Genomic DNA, 20,742 nt, shown 5'->3' with positions numbered 1-20,742 from the left:
CTTTGGTGATTATATATTTCACATGTGTTTGTATCTCTCTGTTAACCTCAATATGGTAATGTATCCAATCCTCACACCTTTCCATTTGGTGAACCATAAGTTTTTTTAATGAATCTATGATAGTGTTTCTCTGTGGAAATATCTTTGTATCATTTTTTAGGTAACACCTATATGTGATATGATAGGATATGTGTCTTTCGCTTTCTCACTTACTCCAAGTTGACTGATTACTTCTCGACTCATCTATGGTGCTGCAAATGGCATTGTTTCATTTTTTCACTAGCTCCTATTCCATCTGTACAGGTAGCAGTTCTTCTTTGTCCACCCATCTGTCGGTGGACTTTTTGGTTACTTCCATATCTTGGCTATTGTAATACTATGCAATGTAGATTTGCGTGCCTGTGTCCTTTCAGTTCTGTCTTCTTAGTTTATAGGTCCAAGAATAGGTCTGCTGGATCATATGGTAGCTGAATGTTTACCTTTTATAGGCAGCTCTATTCTGTTCTCCTTAGTGGCTTTTTCCAGGTTACATCCCACTTAAAGTGGAGGGTATGTATTTCTTCCCAGCACCTTCAGCATTTATTCTTTGTAGTTTTTGCTGATGGTTATTCTGAGTGGTGTGAGCTGATACCTCTTTGTGGTTGAATTTGCATGTGTCTCATAATGCGTTGAAGTTGAGCGTTAAGACATGTCCATTTTATTTTTCGAGCTGTGATTAGAGCTTATTACTTCAAAGTGTTTTCTTAAAGTATGTGTCACCATTTGAAATATTTTGGCCATTATCTCCCTCAAGACATTTTGAGGGCAGGTTTCATTTACAGCCCTGCAGTACTTGTTCATATGAAGTGACCATTAGCTCAGGCTTTAAACCTGCTTTTGCAGGTAACGGCCAGAGAGCGGCAGCCTTGCTACGTTCTCCATGCTGGTACTAGGGAAACAGACCTACCGGCCAGTGGTATTCTTCGGTTATAAATTAGAGTGCAATGTGCCCGGGTAAACCCACAAATGTTGATGTCTCCTTAGTTTTGTTTGTTTTTAAATTTAATTTATATTTATTATTAGAGTAATATTCCATTGTGTACGTGGACCACTTCTTCTTGGTGCATTCCTCGGTTGATGGACATTTTCATTGCTTCCAAGTGCTGGCTATGGTAAATATTGCTGGCGTACAGGTTTGCCCGCCTGTCACTTTTTCAGTCTCATTTTCTCAGGTGATAGGCCAAGCAGTGGTTGTGATTGATTGACTGGTAGCTCAATATTTCCCTTTTCAAAGCACCTACTTTGTGTTTTCATTAGTGGCTCTTTACATGCCCCCCCCCCTACAACCGAGGGTACGCATTTCTCCACACTCCCTTCACCGTTTATTTTTGGCAGCATTTTTCCTAATGGCCATTCTGACTGCTGTGAGCTGATAGGTTTTTGTAATATGGGTATGCATGTCATTAAAAATTTTTTAAATTCATCATATTCCTACGCCTTTTTCTTTTCTCTTAAAAGAAAAAACCGTGAGTACAATATAGCTCTTGAAACTGTCTTCTTCGAAGGTTGCCCTCTTTTGAATTTTTTGGTCGATTTTTGACCCCAGAAATTTTCTGGAGGGCAGGTGCCATTTACACAACTGCAAGTGGGTGAAAATTTAGTGACCTTTTGCAGTGGGTTCAAAGCTGCTGTTGTGGGAAACGGCCACAAGGAGGTAGCATTTCTCCATTCCCCAAGCTGGGTCCTAGGGCAGCAGAGCCTTTCTGGAAGTCATTGTCCTAGGTTGTAAATTAGAATGGAATTTGCCAGGAGAAATCCCCTTAAGTTTATGTCTCATTACTTCTTCTTGGTTTTTAAAATTTTTTTTAATCTGGGTAAAGTTTAGAATATTGTTTGTCCTAGGTGTACACAATCTGGTCCATTTGTACATTATGTATGTCTATTAATGTACAGATCCTCTTCCCATGTAAAATATTACAGTGTTCCGTCGACCTCCCTTGCTATATGTTCGGTCTTTTTGATACATGTATATAATATGTATTTGTATATGTATAGTAACACTAATCCTCATTTCTCAATTTCCCCCCTCCTTTCCTTTTAGATGAGCATAGTTTGTTTTGTTTTCTAAGCCTGTGAGTGTCTTTCTCTTTGGAAATATGTTCATCTGTGTCAGTTATTAGGTAATGCCATAAGTGATAATATAGGCTATAGGTCTTTTGCTTTCCGACCTACTTCATGTTTTGTGATTATCTCCAGGCTCATCTATGGTGCCCCAAAGAGTAGTGCTTCAAAGTTTTCCAAGGCTAATATTCCATTGTGTACATGGACCACTTCTTCTTGGTGCATTCCTCTGTTGATGGACATTTTCGTTGCTTCCAAGTGTTGCCTATGGTAAATATTGCTGGAGTGCAGGATTGCCAGCCTGTGATTTTTGATTTTCATTTTCTCAGGTGATAGACCCAGCAGTGGTTATGATTGATTGACTGGTATGGTAGCTCAACGTTTACCTTTTCAAGGCACCTCAATTGTGCTTTCATTTGTGGCTCTTACCACGTCCCCCTTAGAATCGAGGGTACGCATTGCTCCACAATCACGTCAGCATTTATTTTTGGCAGCATTTTTGTTGATGGCCATTCTGACTGGTGTGAGCTGATAGGTTTTTGTAATTTGGGTTTACATGTCTGTAAAAATTCCTACAATTCATCATTTTTCCACGCCTTTTTGTTTTCTGTTAAAAGAAAAAAGAAAAAAAGTGTGAGTATAATATACCTCTTCAAATTTTCTTTTTGGAAGGTTGCACTCTAGAATTTTTGGGTTGATTTTCGACCTCAGTATTTTTTGGAGGGCAGGTGTCATTTACAGACCTGCAATTGGTGAATATTTAGTGACCTTTTGCAGTGGGTTTAAAACTGCTGTTGTGGGAAACGGCCACAAGGATGCAGCATTTCTCCATTCCCAAATCTGGGTACTAGGGCAGCACAGCCGTTCTGGAAGTCGTTTGCCTAGGTTGTAAATTTGAATGGAATGTGCCAGGAAAACCCCCCATAAGTTTATGTCTCATTACTCCTAGTTCGTTGTTTTAATTTTTTCAATTGGGGTAATGGTTAGAATGTTGCTTGTCCAAGGTGTACATCTACATATTCTATATACCTATTTATGTAGAGATCCTCTTCCCGTGTAAATTATTACACAGTGTTCCCTAAACCTTCCTTGCTATATGGTCGGTCTTTTTGATATATGTATATAATATGTATTTGTATACATATGGTAACGCTAATCTTCATTTATCCATTCCCCCCACCTTTCCTTTTAGATAAGCATAGTTTTTTTTTAATAAGTCTGTGATTGACTTTCTCTGTGGAATTATGTTCATTTGTGTCAGTTATTAGATAACGCCTATAAGTGATATCATAGGATATAGGACTTTTGCTTTCCGACTTACCTCATGTTCTGTGATTATCTCCAAGATCATCTATGGTGCCTCAAAGAGCAGTGTTTCATTGTTTTCCATGGCTAGTATTCATTGTGTACATGGACCACTTCTTCTTTATCCTTTCATCTGTTGATGGACATTTTGGTTGCTTCACTGTCTTGTCTATTGTGAATAAGGCTGCAGTGCAACTTTTGCAGCCCGGGTCTTCATTCTGGTCTTCTCAGGTGAGAGGCCCATTGGTGCGCCTGCTGGATTGAATGGTACCTCAATTTTTCGTTTTCAACGCAGCTCCTTTCTGTTCTCATTATTAGCGTTTAACCCTTTTACATCTCACCAGCAGCTAGAGGGTACAGAGTTCTCTAAAACCCCTTCAGCATTTATTGTTTGTAGACTTTTTGCCAATGGTCAGTCGACTGGTGTGAGTTGAAAACATTTTGTAGATTAGATTGCATGAGTCTAATACTTCCTGAGGTGGAGCGTTTATCCATTTTCCTTTCTTTAAAAAGAGAGTGAGTAAAACTTACCTCTTCATACTATCTTCTTGAAAATTTTGCCTGTTTTGAATTTTTTTTATCCATTCCCTACCTCAGCACAATTTTGAGGGCAGGTGTCTTTACAGCTCTGAGTCCTTGTGAATGGTAAGTGACCATTAGCAGTGGGTTAAAAGCTGCTCTTGTGGGAATCGGCCACAAGGCGGCAGCATTTCTCCTTTACCAAATCTGGTTACTAGGGCAACAGAGCCTTACTGGAAGTGGTGTTCTAGGTGGTAAATTAGAATGGAATGTGCGAGGAAAAAGCCCTTTAAGTTTATGTCTCATTACCTCTTGTTGGTATTTTGAACTTAATTTTTATTTTTTATCACAGCAAACTTGATTACAATGTTTTGTTTGTTCTAGGTGTGCAAGATGTGGTTCTTTCACACATATGCATATATCTATTCTTCTTCGGATCCTTTTCCCATGTAGGTTATGACACAATGTTGAGTAGTCTTCTCTTGGTATTGCGTAGGTCTTTGGTGATTATATATTTCACATGTGTTTGTATCTCTCTGTTAACCTCAATATGGTAATGTATCCAATCCTCACACCTTTCCATTTGGTGACCCATAAGTTTTTTTAATGAATCTATGATAGTGTTTCTCTGTGGAAATATCTTTGTATCATTTTTTAGGTAACACCTATATGTGATATGATAGGATATGTGTCTTTCGCTTTCTCACTTACTCCAAGTTGACTGATTACTTCTCGACTCATCTATGGTGCTGCAAATGGCATTGTTTCATTTTTTCACTAGCTCCTATTCCATCTGTACAGGTAGCAGTTCTTCTTTGTCCACCCATCTGTCGGTGGACTTTTTGGTTACTTCCATATCTTGGCTATTGTAATACTATGCAATGTAGATTTGCGTGCCTGTGTCCTTTCAGTTCTGTCTTCTTAGTTTATAGGTCCAAGAATAGGTCTGCTGGATCATATGGTAGCTGAATGTTTACCTTTTATAGGCAGCTCTATTCTGTTCTCCTTAGTGGCTTTTTCCAGGTTACATCCCACTTAAAGTGGAGGGTATGTATTTCTTCCCAGCACCTTCAGCATTTATTCTTTGTAGTTTTTGCTGATGGTTATTCTGAGTGGTGTGAGCTGATACCTCTTTGTGGTTGAATTTGCATGTGTCTCATAATGCGTTGAAGTTGAGCGTTAAGACATGTCCATTTTATTTTTCGAGCTGTGATTAGAGCTTATTACTTCAAAGTGTTTTCTTAAAGTATGTGTCACCATTTGAAATATTTTGGCCATTATCTCCCTCAAGACATTTTGAGGGCAGGTTTCATTTACAGCCCTGCAGTACTTGTTCATATGAAGTGACCATTAGCTCAGGCTTTAAACCTGCTTTTGCAGGTAACGGCCAGAGAGCGGCAGCCTTGCTACGTTCTCCATGCTGGTACTAGGGAAACAGACCTACCGGCCAGTGGTATTCTTCGGTTATAAATTAGAGTGCAATGTGCCCGGGTAAACCCACAAATGTTGATGTCTCCTTGCTTTTGTTTGTTTTTAAATTTAATTTATATTTATTATTAGAGTAATATTCCATTGTGTACGTGGACCACTTCTTCTTGGTGCATTCCTCGGTTGATGGACATTTTCATTGCTTCCAAGTGCTGGCTATGGTAAATATTGCTGGCGTACAGGTTTGCCCGCCTGTCACTTTTTCATTCTCATTTTCTCAGGTGATAGGCCAAGCAGTGGTTGTGATTGATTGACTGGTAGCTCAATATTTCCCTTTTCAAAGCACCTACATTGTGTTTTCATTAGTGGCTCTTTACATACCCCCCCCCTTACAACCGAGGGTACGCATTTCTCCACACTCCCTTCACCGTTTATTTTTGGCAGCATTTTTCCTAATGGCCATTCTGACTGCTGTGAGCTGATAGGTTTTTGTAATATGGGTATGCATGTCATTAAAATTTTTTTAAATTCATCATATTCCTACGCCTTTTTCTTTTCTCTTAAAAGAAAAAACCGTGAGTACAATATAGCTCTTGAAACTGTCTTCTTCGAAGGTTGCCCTCTTTTGAATTTTTTGGTCGATTTTTGACCCCAGAAATTTTCTGGAGGGCAGGTGCCATTTACAGAACTGCAAGTGGGTGAAAATTTAGTGACCTTTTGCAGTGGGTTCAAAGCTGCTGTTGTGGGAAACGGCCACAAGGAGGTAGCATTTCTCCATTCCCCAAGCTGGGTCCTAGGGCAGCAGAGCCTTTCTGGAAGTCATTGTCCTAGGTTGTAAATTAGAATGGAATTTGCCAGGAGAAATCCCCTTAAGTTTATGTCTCATTACTTCTTCTTGGTTTTTAAAATTTTTTTTAATCTGGGTAAAGTTTAGAATATTGTTTGTCCTAGGTGTACACAATCTGGTTCATTTGTACATTATGTATGTCTATTAATGTACAGATCCTCTTCCCATGTAAAATATTACAGTGTTCCGTCGACCTCCCTTGCTATATGTTCGGTCTTTTTGATACATGTATATAATATGTATTTGTATATGTATAGTAACACTAATCCTCATTTCTCAATTTCCCCCCTCCTTTCCTTTTAGATGAGCATAGTTTGTTTTGTTTTCTAAGCCTGTGAGTGTCTTTCTCTTTGGAAATATGTTCATCTGTGTCAGTTATTAGGTAATGCCATAAGTGATAATATAGGCTATAGGTCTTTTGCTTTCCGACCTACTTCATGTTTTGTGATTATCTCCAGGCTCATCTATGGTGCCCCAAAGAGTAGTGCTTCAAAGTTTTCCAAGGCTAATATTCCATTGTGTACATGGACCACTTCTTCTTGGTGCATTCCTCTGTTGATGGACATTTTCGTTGCTTCCAAGTGTTGCCTATGGTAAATATTGCTGGAGTGCAGGATTGCCAGCCTGTGATTTTTGATTTTCATTTTCTCAGGTGATAGACCCAGCAGTGGTTATGATTGATTGACTGGTATGGTAGCTCAACGTTTACCTTTTCAAGGCACCTCAATTGTGCTTTCATTTGTGGCTCTTACCACGTCCCCCTTAGAATCGAGGGTACGCATTGCTCCACAATCACATCAGCATTTATTTTTGGCAGCATTTTTGTTGATGGCCATTCTGACTGGTGTGAGCTGATAGGTTTTTGTAATTTGGGTTTACATGTCTGTAAAAATTCCTACAATTCATCATTTTTCCACGCCTTTTTGTTTTCTGTTAAAAGAAAAAAGAAAAAAAGTGTGAGTATAATATACCTCTTCAAATTTTCTTTTTGGAAGGTTGCACTCTAGAATTTTTGGGTTGATTTTCGACCTCAGTATTTTTTGGAGGGCAGGTGTCATTTACAGACCTGCAATTGGTGAATATTTAGTGACCTTTTGCAGTGGGTTTAAAACTGCTGTTGTGGGAAACGGCCACAAGGATGCAGCATTTCTCCATTCCCAAATCTGGGTACTAGGGCAGCACAGCCGTTCTGGAAGTCGTTTGCCTAGGTTGTAAATTTGAATGGAATGTGCCAGGAAAACCCCCCATAAGTTTATGTCTCATTACTCCTAGTTCGTTGTTTTAATTTTTTCAATTGGGGTAATGGTTAGAATGTTGCTTGTCCAAGGTGTACATCTACATATTCTATATACCTATTTATGTAGAGATCCTCTTCCCGTGTAAATTATTACACAGTGTTCCCTAAACCTTCCTTGCTATATGGTCGGTCTTTTTGATATATGTATATAATATGTATTTGTATACATATGGTAACGCTAATCTTCATTTATCCATTCCCCCCACCTTTCCTTTTAGATAAGCACAGTTTTTTTTTAATAAGTCTGTGATTGACTTTCTCTGTGGAATTATGTTCATTTGTGTCAGTTATTAGATAACGCCTATAAGTGATATCATAGGATATAGGACTTTTGCTTTCCGACTTACCTCATGTTCTGTGATTATCTCCAAGATCATCTATGGTGCCTCAAAGAGCAGTGTTTCATTGTTTTCCATGGCTAGTATTCATTGTGTACATGGACCACTTCTTCTTTATCCTTTCATCTGTTGATGGACATTTTGGTTGCTTCACTGTCTTGTCTATTGTGAATAAGGCTGCAGTGCAACTTTTGCAGCCCGGGTCTTCATTCTGGTCTTCTCAGGTGAGAGGCCCATTGGTGCGCCTGCTGGATTGAATGGTACCTCAATTTTTCGTTTTCAACGCAGCTCCTTTCTGTTCTCATTATTAGCGTTTAACCCTTTTACATCTCACCAGCAGCTAGAGGGTACACAGTTCTCTAAAACCCCTTCAGCATTTATTGTTTGTAGACTTTTTGCCAATGGTCAGTCGACTGGTGTGAGTTGAAAACATTTTGTAGATTAGATTGCATGAGTCTAATACTTCCTGAGGTGGAGCGTTTATCCATTTTCCTTTCTTTAAAAAGAGAGTGAGTAAAACTTACCTCTTCATACTATCTTCTTGAAAATTTTGCCTGTTTTGAATTTTTTTTATCCATTCCCTACCTCAGCACAATTTTGAGGGCAGGTGTCTTTACAGCTCTGAGTCCTTGTGAATGGTAAGTGACCATTAGCAGTGGGTTAAAAGCTGCTCTTGTGGGAATCGGCCACAAGGCGGCAGCATTTCTCCTTTACCAAATCTGGTTACTAGGGCAACAGAGCCTTACTGGAAGTGGTGTTCTAGGTGGTAAATTAGAATGGAATGTGCGAGGAAAAAGCCCTTTAAGTTTATGTCTCATTACCTCTTGTTGGTATTTTGAACTTAATTTTTATTTTTTATCACAGCAAACTTGATTACAATGTTTTGTTTGTTCTAGGTGTGCAAGATGTGGTTCTTTCACACATATGCATATATCTATTCTTCTTCGGATCCTTTTCCCATGTAGGTTATGACACAATGTTGAGTAGTCTTCTCTTGGTATTGCGTAGGTCTTTGGTGATTATATATTTCACATGTGTTTGTATCTCTCTGTTAACCTCAATATGGTAATGTATCCAATCCTCACACCTTTCCATTTGGTGACCCATAAGTTTTTTTAATGAATCTATGATAGTGTTTCTCTGTGGAAATATCTTTGTATCATTTTTTAGGTAACACCTATATGTGATATGATAGGATATGTGTCTTTCGCTTTCTCACTTACTCCAAGTTGACTGATTACTTCTCGACTCATCTATGGTGCTGCAAATGGCATTGTTTCATTTTTTCACTAGCTCCTATTCCATCTGTACAGGTAGCAGTTCTTCTTTGTCCACCCATCTGTCGGTGGACTTTTTGGTTACTTCCATATCTTGGCTATTGTAATACTATGCAATGTAGATTTGCGTGCCTGTGTCCTTTCAGTTCTGTCTTCTTAGTTTATAGGTCCAAGAATAGGTCTGCTGGATCATATGGTAGCTGAATGTTTACCTTTTATAGGCAGCTCTATTCTGTTCTCCTTAGTGGCTTTTTCCAGGTTACATCCCACTTAAAGTGGAGGGTATGTATTTCTTCCCAGCACCTTCAGCATTTATTCTTTGTAGTTTTTGCTGATGGTTATTCTGAGTGGTGTGAGCTGATACCTCTTTGTGGTTGAATTTGCATGTGTCTCATAATGCGTTGAAGTTGAGCGTTAAGACATGTCCATTTTATTTTTCGAGCTGTGATTAGAGCTTATTACTTCAAAGTGTTTTCTTAAAGTATGTGTCACCATTTGAAATATTTTGGCCATTATCTCCCTCAAGACATTTTGAGGGCAGGTTTCATTTACAGCCCTGCAGTACTTGTTCATATGAAGTGACCATTAGCTCAGGCTTTAAACCTGCTTTTGCAGGTAACGGCCAGAGAGCGGCAGCCTTGCTACGTTCTCCATGCTGGTACTAGGGAAACAGACCTACCGGCCAGTGGTATTCTTCGGTTATAAATTAGAGTGCAATGTGCCCGGGTAAACCCACAAATGTTGATGTCTCCTTGCTTTTGTTTGTTTTTAAATTTAATTTATATTTATTATTAGAGTAATATTCCATTGTGTACGTGGACCACTTCTTCTTGGTGCATTCCTCGGTTGATGGACATTTTCATTGCTTCCAAGTGCTGGCTATGGTAAATATTGCTGGCGTACAGGTTTGCCCGCCTGTCACTTTTTCATTCTCATTTTCTCAGGTGATAGGCCAAGCAGTGGTTGTGATTGATTGACTGGTAGCTCAATATTTCCCTTTTCAAAGCACCTACATTGTGTTTTCATTAGTGGCTCTTTACATACCCCCCCCCTTACAACCGAGGGTACGCATTTCTCCACACTCCCTTCACCGTTTATTTTTGGCAGCATTTTTCCTAATGGCCATTCTGACTGCTGTGAGCTGATAGGTTTTTGTAATATGGGTATGCATGTCATTAAAAATTTTTTAAATTCATCATATTCCTACGCCTTTTTCTTTTCTCTTAAAAGAAAAAACCGTGAGTACAATATAGCTCTTGAAACTGTCTTCTTCGAAGGTTGCCCTCTTTTGAATTTTTTGGTCGATTTTTGACCCCAGAAATTTTCTGGAGGGCAGGTGCCATTTACACAACTGCAAGTGGGTGAAAATTTAGTGACCTTTTGCAGTGGGTTCAAAGCTGCTGTTGTGGGAAACGGCCACAAGGAGGTAGCATTTCTCCATTCCCCAAGCTGGGTCCTAGGGCAGCAGAGCCTTTCTGGAAGTCATTGTCCTAGGTTGTAAATTAGAATGGAATTTGCCAGGAGAAATCCCCTTAAGTTTATGTCTCATTACTTCTTCTTGGTTTTTAAAATTTTTTTTAATCTGGGTAAAGTTTAGAATATTGTTTGTCCTAGGTGTACACAATCTGGTTCATTTGTACATTATGTATGTCTATTAATGTACAGATCCTCTTCCCATGTAAAATATTACAGTGTTCCGTCGACCTCCCTTGCTATATGTTCGGTCTTTTTGATACATGTATATAATATGTATTTGTATATGTATAGTAACACTAATCCTCATTTCTCAATTTCCCCCCTCCTTTCCTTTTAGATGAGCATAGTTTGTTTTGTTTTCTAAGCCTGTGAGTGTCTTTCTCTTTGGAAATATGTTCATCTGTGTCAGTTATTAGGTAATGCCATAAGTGATAATATAGGCTATAGGTCTTTTGCTTTCCGACCTACTTCATGTTTTGTGATTATCTCCAGGCTCATCTATGGTGCCCCAAAGAGTAGTGCTTCAAAGTTTTCCAAGGCTAATATTCCATTGTGTACATGGACCACTTCTTCTTGGTGCATTCCTCTGTTGATGGACATTTTCGTTGCTTCCAAGTGTTGCCTATGGTAAATATTGCTGGAGTGCAGGATTGCCAGCCTGTGATTTTTGATTTTCATTTTCTCAGGTGATAGACCCAGCAGTGGTTATGATTGATTGACTGGTATGGTAGCTCAACGTTTACCTTTTCAAGGCACCTCAATTGTGCTTTCATTTGTGGCTCTTACCACGTCCCCCTTAGAATCGAGGGTACGCATTGCTCCACAATCACATCAGCATTTATTTTTGGCAGCATTTTTGTTGATGGCCATTCTGACTGGTGTGAGCTGATAGGTTTTTGTAATTTGGGTTTACATGTCTGTAAAAATTCCTACAATTCATCATTTTTCCACGCCTTTTTGTTTTCTGTTAAAAGAAAAAAGAAAAAAAGTGTGAGTATAATATACCTCTTCAAATTTTCTTTTTGGAAGGTTGCACTCTAGAATTTTTGGGTTGATTTTCGACCTCAGTATTTTTTGGAGGGCAGGTGTCATTTACAGACCTGCAATTGGTGAATATTTAGTGACCTTTTGCAGTGGGTTTAAAACTGCTGTTGTGGGAAACGGCCACAAGGATGCAGCATTTCTCCATTCCCAAATCTGGGTACTAGGGCAGCACAGCCGTTCTGGAAGTCGTTTGCCTAGGTTGTAAATTTGAATGGAATGTGCCAGGAAAACCCCCCATAAGTTTATGTCTCATTACTCCTAGTTCGTTGTTTTAATTTTTTCAATTGGGGTAATGGTTAGAATGTTGCTTGTCCAAGGTGTACATCTACATATTCTATATACCTATTTATGTAGAGATCCTCTTCCCGTGTAAATTATTACACAGTGTTCCCTAAACCTTCCTTGCTATATGGTCGGTCTTTTTGATATATGTATATAATATGTATTTGTATACATATGGTAACGCTAATCTTCATTTATCCATTCCCCCCACCTTTCCTTTTAGATAAGCACAGTTTTTTTTTAATAAGTCTGTGATTGACTTTCTCTGTGGAATTATGTTCATTTGTGTCAGTTATTAGATAACGCCTATAAGTGATATCATAGGATATAGGACTTTTGCTTTCCGACTTACCTCATGTTCTGTGATTATCTCCAAGATCATCTATGGTGCCTCAAAGAGCAGTGTTTCATTGTTTTCCATGGCTAGTATTCATTGTGTACATGGACCACTTCTTCTTTATCCTTTCATCTGTTGATGGACATTTTGGTTGCTTCACTGTCTTGTCTATTGTGAATAAGGCTGCAGTGCAACTTTTGCAGCCCGGGTCTTCATTCTGGTCTTCTCAGGTGAGAGGCCCATTGGTGCGCCTGCTGGATTGAATGGTACCTCAATTTTTCGTTTTCAACGCAGCTCCTTTCTGTTCTCATTATTAGCGTTTAACCCTTTTACATCTCACCAGCAGCTAGAGGGTACACAGTTCTCTAAAACCCCTTCAGCATTTATTGTTTGTAGACTTTTTGCCAATGGTCAGTCGACTGGTGTGAGTTGAAAACATTTTGTAGATTAGATTGCATGAGTCTAATACTTCCTGAGGTGGAGCGTTTATCCATTTTCCTTTCTTTAAAAAGAGAGTGAGTAAAACTTACCTCTTCATACTATCTTCTTGAAAATTTTGCCTGTTTTGAATTTTTTTTATCCATTCCCTACCTCAGCACAATTTTGAGGGCAGGTGTCTTTACAGCTCTGAGTCCTTGTGAATGGTAAGTGACCATTAGCAGTGGGTTAAAAGCTGCTCTTGTGGGAATCGGCCACAAGGCGGCAGCATTTCTCCTTTACCAAATCTGGTTACTAGGGCAACAGAGCCTTACTGGAAGTGGTGTTCTAGGTGGTAAATTAGAATGGAATGTGCGAGGAAAAAGCCCTTTAAGTTTATGTCTCATTACCTCTTGTTGGTATTTTGAACTTAATTTTTATTTTTTATCACAGCAAACTTGATTACAATGTTTTGTTTGTTCTAGGTGTGCAAGATGTGGTTCTTTCACACATATGCATATATCTATTCTTCTTCGGATCCTTTTCCCATGTAGGTTATGACACAATGTTGAGTAGTCTTCTCTTGGTATTGCGTAGGTCTTTGGTGATTATATATTTCACATGTGTTTGTATCTCTCTGTTAACCTCAATATGGTAATGTATCCAATCCTCACACCTTTCCATTTGGTGAACCATAAGTTTTTTTAATGAATCTATGATAGTGTTTCTCTGTGGAAATATCTTTGTATCATTTTTTAGGTAACACCTATATGTGATATGATAGGATATGTGTCTTTCGCTTTCTCACTTACTCCAAGTTGACTGATTACTTCTCGACTCATCTATGGTGCTGCAAATGGCATTGTTTCATTTTTTCACTAGCTCCTATTCCATCTGTACAGGTAGCAGTTCTTCTTTGTCCACCCATCTGTCGGTGGACTTTTTGGTTACTTCCATATCTTGGCTATTGTAATACTATGCAATGTAGATTTGCGTGCCTGTGTCCTTTCAGTTCTGTCTTCTTAGTTTATAGGTCCAAGAATAGGTCTGCTGGATCATATGGTAGCTGAATGTTTACCTTTTATAGGCAGCTCTATTCTGTTCTCCTTAGTGGCTTTTTCCAGGTTACATCCCACTTAAAGTGGAGGGTATGTATTTCTTCCCAGCACCTTCAGCATTTATTCTTTGTAGTTTTTGCTGATGGTTATTCTGAGTGGTGTGAGCTGATACCTCTTTGTGGTTGAATTTGCATGTGTCTCATAATGCGTTGAAGTTGAGCGTTAAGACATGTCCATTTTATTTTTCGAGCTGTGATTAGAGCTTATTACTTCAAAGTGTTTTCTTAAAGTATGTGTCACCATTTGAAATATTTTGGCCATTATCTCCCTCAAGACATTTTGAGGGCAGGTTTCATTTACAGCCCTGCAGTACTTGTTCATATGAAGTGACCATTAGCTCAGGCTTTAAACCTGCTTTTGCAGGTAACGGCCAGAGAGCGGCAGCCTTGCTACGTTCTCCATGCTGGTACTAGGGAAACAGACCTACCGGCCAGTGGTATTCTTCGGTTATAAATTAGAGTGCAATGTGCCCGGGTAAACCCACAAATGTTGATGTCTCCTTGCTTTTGTTTGTTTTTAAATTTAATTTATATTTATTATTAGAGTAATATTCCATTGTGTACGTGGACCACTTCTTCTTGGTGCATTCCTCGGTTGATGGACATTTTCATTGCTTCCAAGTGCTGGCTATGGTAAATATTGCTGGCGTACAGGTTTGCCCGCCTGTCACTTTTTCATTCTCATTTTCTCAGGTGATAGGCCAAGCAGTGGTTGTGATTGATTGACTGGTAGCTCAATATTTCCCTTTTCAAAGCACCTACATTGTGTTTTCATTAGTGGCTCTTTACATACCCCCCCCCTTACAACCGAGGGTACGCATTTCTCCACACTCCCTTCACCGTTTATTTTTGGCAGCATTTTTCCTAATGGCCATTCTGACTGCTGTGAGCTGATAGGTTTTTGTAATATGGGTATGCATGTCATTAAAAATTTTTTAAATTCATCATATTCCTACGCCTTTTTCTTTTCTCTTAAAAGAAAAAACCGTGAGTACAATATAGCTCTTGAAACTGTCTTCTTCGAAGGTTGCCCTCTTTTGAATTTTTTGGTCGATTTTTGACCCCAGAAATTTTCTGGAGGGCAGGTGCCATTTACACAACTGCAAGTTGGTGAAAATTTAGTGACCTTTTGCAGTGGGTTCAAAGCTGCTGTTGTGGGAAACGGCCACAAGGAGGTAGCATTTCTCCATTCCCCAAGCTGGGTCCTAGGGCAGCAGAGCCTTTCTGGAAGTCATTGTCCTAGGTTGTAAATTAGAATGGAATTTGCCAGGAGAAATCCCCTTAAGTTTATGTCTCATTACTTCTTCTTGGTTTTTAAAATTTTTTTTAATCTGGGTAAAGTTTAGAATATTGTTTGTCCTAGGTGTACACAATCTGGTTCATTTGTACATTATGTATGTCTATTAATGTACAGATCCTCTTCCCATGTAAAATATTACAGTGTTCCGTCGACCTCCCTTGCTATATGTTCGGTCTTTTTGATACATGTATATAATATGTATTTGTATATGTATAGTAACACTAATCCTCATTTCTCAATTTCCCCCCTCCTTTCCTTTTAGATGAGCATAGTTTGTTTTGTTTTCTAAGCCTGTGAGTGTCTTTCTCTTTGGAAATATGTTCATCTGTGTCAGTTATTAGGTAATGCCATAAGTGATAATATAGGCTATAGGTCTTTTGCTTTCCGACCTACTTCATGTTTTGTGATTATCTCCAGGCTCATCTATGGTGCCCCAAAGAGTAGTGCTTCAAAGTTTTCCAAGGCTAATATTCCATTGTGTACATGGACCACTTCTTCTTGGTGCATTCCTCTGTTGATGGACATTTTCGTTGCTTCCAAGTGTTGCCTATGGTAAATATTGCTGGAGTGCAGGATTGCCAGCCTGTGATTTTTGATTTTCATTTTCTCAGGTGATAGACCCAGCAGTGGTTATGATTGATTGACTGGTATGGTAGCTCAACGTTTACCTTTTCAAGGCACCTCAATTGTGCTTTCATTTGTGGCTCTTACCACGTCCCCCTTAGAATCGAGGGTACGCATTGCTCCACAATCACATCAGCATTTATTTTTGGCAGCATTTTTGTTGATGGCCATTCTGACTGGTGTGAGCTGATAGGTTTTTGTAATTTGGGTTTACATGTTGTAAAAATTCCTACAATTCATCATTTTTCCACGCCTTTTTGTTTTCTGTTAAAAGAAAAAAGAAAAAAAGTGTGAGTATAATATACCTCTTCAAATTTTCTTTTTGGAAGGTTGCACTCTAGAATTTTTGGGTTGATTTTCGACCTCAGTATTTTTTGGAGGGCAGGTGTCATTTACAGACCTGCAATTGGTGAATATTTAGTGACCTTTTGCAGTGGGTTTAAAACTGCTGTTGTGGGAAACGGCCACAAGGATGCAGCATTTCTCCATTCCCAAATCTGGGTACTAGGGCAGCACAGCCGTTCTGGAAGTCGTTTGCCTAGGTTGTAAATTTGAATGGAATGTGCCAGGAAAACCCCCCATAAGTTTATGTCTCATTACTCCTAGTTCGTTGTTTTAATTTTTTCAATTGGGGTAATGGTTAGAATGTTGCTTGTCCAAGGTGTACATCTACATATTCTATATACCTATTTATGTAGAGATCCTCTTCCCGTGTAAATTATTACACAGTGTTCCCTAAACCTTCCTTGCTATATGGTCGGTCTTTTTGATATATGTATATAATATGTATTTGTATACATATGGTAACGCTAATCTTCATTTATCCATTCCCCCCACCTTTCCTTTTAGATAAGCACAGTTTTTTTTTAATAAGTCTGTGATTGACTTTCTCTGTGGAATTATGTTCATTTGTGTCAGTTATTAGATAACGCCTATAAGTGATATCATAGGATATAGGACTTTTGCTTTCCGACTTACCTCATGTTCTGTGATTATCTCCAAGATCATCTATGGTGCCTCAAAGAGCAGTGTTTCATTGTTTTCCATGGCTAGTATTCATTGTGTACATGGACCACTTCTTCTTTATCCTTTCATCTGTTGATGGACATTTTGGTTGCTTCACTGTCTTGTCTATTGTGAATAAGGCTGCAGTGCAACTTTTGCAGCCCGGGTCTTCATTCTGGTCTTCTCAGGTGAGAGGCCCATTGGTGCGCCTGCTGGATTGAATGGTACCTCAATTTTTCGTTTTCAACGCAGCTCCTTTCTGTTCTCATTATTAGCGTTTAACCCTTTTACATCTCACCAGCAGCTAGAGGGTACACAGTTCTCTAAAACCCCTTCAGCATTTATTGTTTGTAGACTTTTTGCCAATGGTCAGTCGACTGGTGTGAGTTGAAAACTTTTTGTAGATTAGATTGCATGAGTCTAATACTTCCTGAGGTGGAGCGTTTATCCATTTTCCTTTCTTTAAAAAGAGAGTGAGTAAAACTTACCTCTTCATACTATCTTCTTGAAAATTTTGCCTGTTTTGAATTTTTTTTATCCATTCCCTACCTCAGCACAATTTTGAGGGCAGGTGTCTTTACAGCTCTGAGTCCTTGTGAATGGTAAGTGACCATTAGCAGTGGGTTAAAAGCTGCTCTTGTGGGAATCGGCCACAAGGCGGCAGCATTTCTCCTTTACCAAATCTGGTTACTAGGGCAACAGAGCCTTACTGGAAGTGGTGTTCTAGGTGGTAAATTAGAATGGAATGTGCGAGGAAAAAGCCCTTTAAGTTTATGTCTCATTACCTCTTGTTGGTATTTTGAACTTAATTTTTATTTTTTATCACAGCAAACTTGATTACAATGTTTTGTTTGTTCTAGGTGTGCAAGATGTGGTTCTTTCACACATATGCATATATCTATTCTTCGGATCCTTTTCCCATGTAGGTTATGACACAATGTTGAGTAGTCTTCTCTTGGTATTGCGTAGGTCTTTGGTGATTATATATTTCACATGTGTTTGTATCTCTCTGTTAACCTCAATATGGTAATGTATCCAATCCTCACACCTTTCCATTTGGTGAACCATAAGTTTTTTTAATGAATCTATGATAGTGTTTCTCTGTGGAAATATCTTTGTATCATTTTTTAGGTAACACCTATATGTGATATGATAGGATATGTGTCTTTCGCTTTCTCACTTACTCCAAGTTGACTGATTACTTCTCGACTCATCTATGGTGCTGCAAATGGCATTGTTTCATTTTTTCACTAGCTCCTATTCCATCTGTACAGGTAGCAGTTCTTCTTTGTCCACCCATCTGTCGGTGGACTTTTTGGTTACTTCCATATCTTGGCTATTGTAATACTATGCAATGTAGATTTGCGTGCCTGTGTCCTTTCAGTTCTGTCTTCTTAGTTTATAGGTCCAAGAATAGGTCTGCTGGATCATATGGTAGCTGAATGTTTACCTTTTATAGGCAGCTCTATTCTGTTCTCCTTAGTGGCTTTTTCCAGGTTACATCCCACTTAAAGTGGAGGGTATGTATTTCTTCCCAGCACCTTCAGCATTTATTCTTTGTAGTTTTTGCTGATGGTTATTCTGAGTGGTGTGAGCTGATACCTCTTTGTGGTTGAATTTGCATGTGTCTCATAATGCGTTGAAATTGAGCGTTAAGACATGTCCATTTTATTTTTCGAGCTGTGATTAGAGCTTATTACTTCAAAGTGTTTTCTTAAAGTATGTGTCACCATTTGAAATATTTTGGCCATTATCTCCCTCAAGACATTTTGAGGGCAGGTTTCATTTACAGCCCTGCAGTACTTGTTCATATGAAGTGACCATTAGCTCAGGCTTTAAACCTGCTTTTGCAGGTAACGGCCAGAGAGCGGCAGCCTTGCTACGTTCTCCATGCTGGTACTAGGGAAACAGACCTACCGGCCAGTGGTATTCTTCGGTTATAAATTAGAGTGCAATGTGCCCGGGTAAACCCACAAATGTTGATGTCTCCTTGCTTTTGTTTGTTTTTAAATTTAATTTATATTTATTATTAGAGTAATATTCCATTGTGTACGTGGACCACTTCTTCTTGGTGCATTCCTCGGTTGATGGACATTTTCATTGCTTCCAAGTGCTGGCTATGGTAAATATTGCTGGCGTACAGGTTTGCCCGCCTGTCACTTTTTCAGTCTCATTTTCTCAGGTGATAGGCCAAGCAGTGGTTGTGATTGATTGACTGGTAGCTCAATATTTCCCTTTTCAAAGCACCTACTTTGTGTTTTCATTAGTGGCTCTTTACATGCCCCCCCCCCTACAACCGAGGGTACGCATTTCTCCACACTCCCTTCACCGTTTATTTTTGGCAGCATTTTTCCTAATGGCCATTCTGACTGCTGTGAGCTGATAGGTTTTTGTAATATGGGTATGCATGTCATTAAAAATTTTTTAAATTCATCATATTCCTACGCCTTTTTCTTTTCTCTTAAAAGAAAAAACCGTGAGTACAATATAGCTCTTGAAACTGTCTTCTTCGAAGGTTGCCCTCTTTTGAATTTTTTGGTCGATTTTTGACCCCAGAAATTTTCTGGAGGGCAGGTGCCATTTACAGAACTGCAAGTGGGTGAAAATTTAGTGACCCTTTGCAGTGGGTTCAAAGCTGCTGTTGTGGGAAACGGCCACAAGGAGGTAGCATTTCTCCATTCCCCAAGCTGGGTCCTAGGGCAGCAGAGCCTTTCTGGAAGTCATTGTCCTAGGTTGTAAATTAGAATGGAATTTGCCAGGAGAAATCCCCTTAAGTTTATGTCTCATTACTTCTTCTTGGTTTTTAAAATTTTTTTTAATCTGGGTAAAGTTTAGAATATTGTTTGTCCTAGGTGTACACAATCTGGTCCATTTGTACATTATGTATGTCTATTAATGTACAGATCCTCTTCCCATGTAAAATATTACAGTGTTCCGTCGACCTCCCTTGCTATATGTTCGGTCTTTTTGATACATGTATATAATATGTATTTGTATATGTATAGTAACACTAATCCTCATTTCTCAATTTCCCCCCTCCTTTCCTTTTAGATGAGCATAGTTTGTTTTGTTTTCTAAGCCTGTGAGTGTCTTTCTCTTTGGAAATATGTTCATCTGTGTCAGTTATTAGGTAATGCCATAAGTGATAATATAGGCTATAGGTCTTTTGCTTTCCGACCTACTTCATGTTTTGTGATTATCTCCAGGCTCATCTATGGTGCCCCAAAGAGTAGTGCTTCAAAGTTTTCCAAGGCTAATATTCCATTGTGTACATGGACCACTTCTTCTTGGTGCATTCCTCTGTTGATGGACATTTTCGTTGCTTCCAAGTGTTGCCTATGGTAAATATTGCTGGAGTGCAGGATTGCCAGCCTGTGATTTTTGATTTTCATTTTCTCAGGTGATAGACCCAGCAGTGGTTATGATTGATTGACTGGTATGGTAGCTCAACGTTTACCTTTTCAAGGCACCTCAATTGTGCTTTCATTTGTGGCTCTTACCACGTCCCCCTTAGAATCGAGGGTACGCATTGCTCCACAATCACGTCAGCATTTATTTTTGGCAGCATTTTTGTTGATGGCCATTCTGACTGGTGTGAGCTGATAGGTTTTTGTAATTTGGGTTTACATGTCTGTAAAAATTCCTACAATTCATCATTTTTCCACGCCTTTTTGTTTTCTGTTAAAAGAAAAAAGAAAAAAAGTGTGAGTATAATATACCTCTTCAAATTTTCTTTTTGGAAGGTTGCACTCTAGAATTTTTGGGTTGATTTTCGACCTCAGTATTTTTTGGAGGGCAGGTGTCATTTACAGACCTGCAATTGGTGAATATTTAGTGACCTTTTGCAGTGGGTTTAAAACTGCTGTTGTGGGAAACGGCCACAAGGATGCAGCATTTCTCCATTCCCAAATCTGGGTACTAGGGCAGCACAGCCGTTCTGGAAGTCGTTTGCCTAGGTTGTAAATTTGAATGGAATGTGCCAGGAAAACCCCCCATAAGTTTATGTCTCATTACTCCTAGTTCGTTGTT

This window comes from Balaenoptera borealis (assembly GCF_965194805.1).
Source record: "Balaenoptera borealis genome assembly, chromosome: 9".
NCBI lineage: Eukaryota > Metazoa > Chordata > Mammalia > Artiodactyla > Balaenopteridae > Balaenoptera > Balaenoptera borealis.
Note: the sequence above shows the minus strand (reverse complement) of the source record.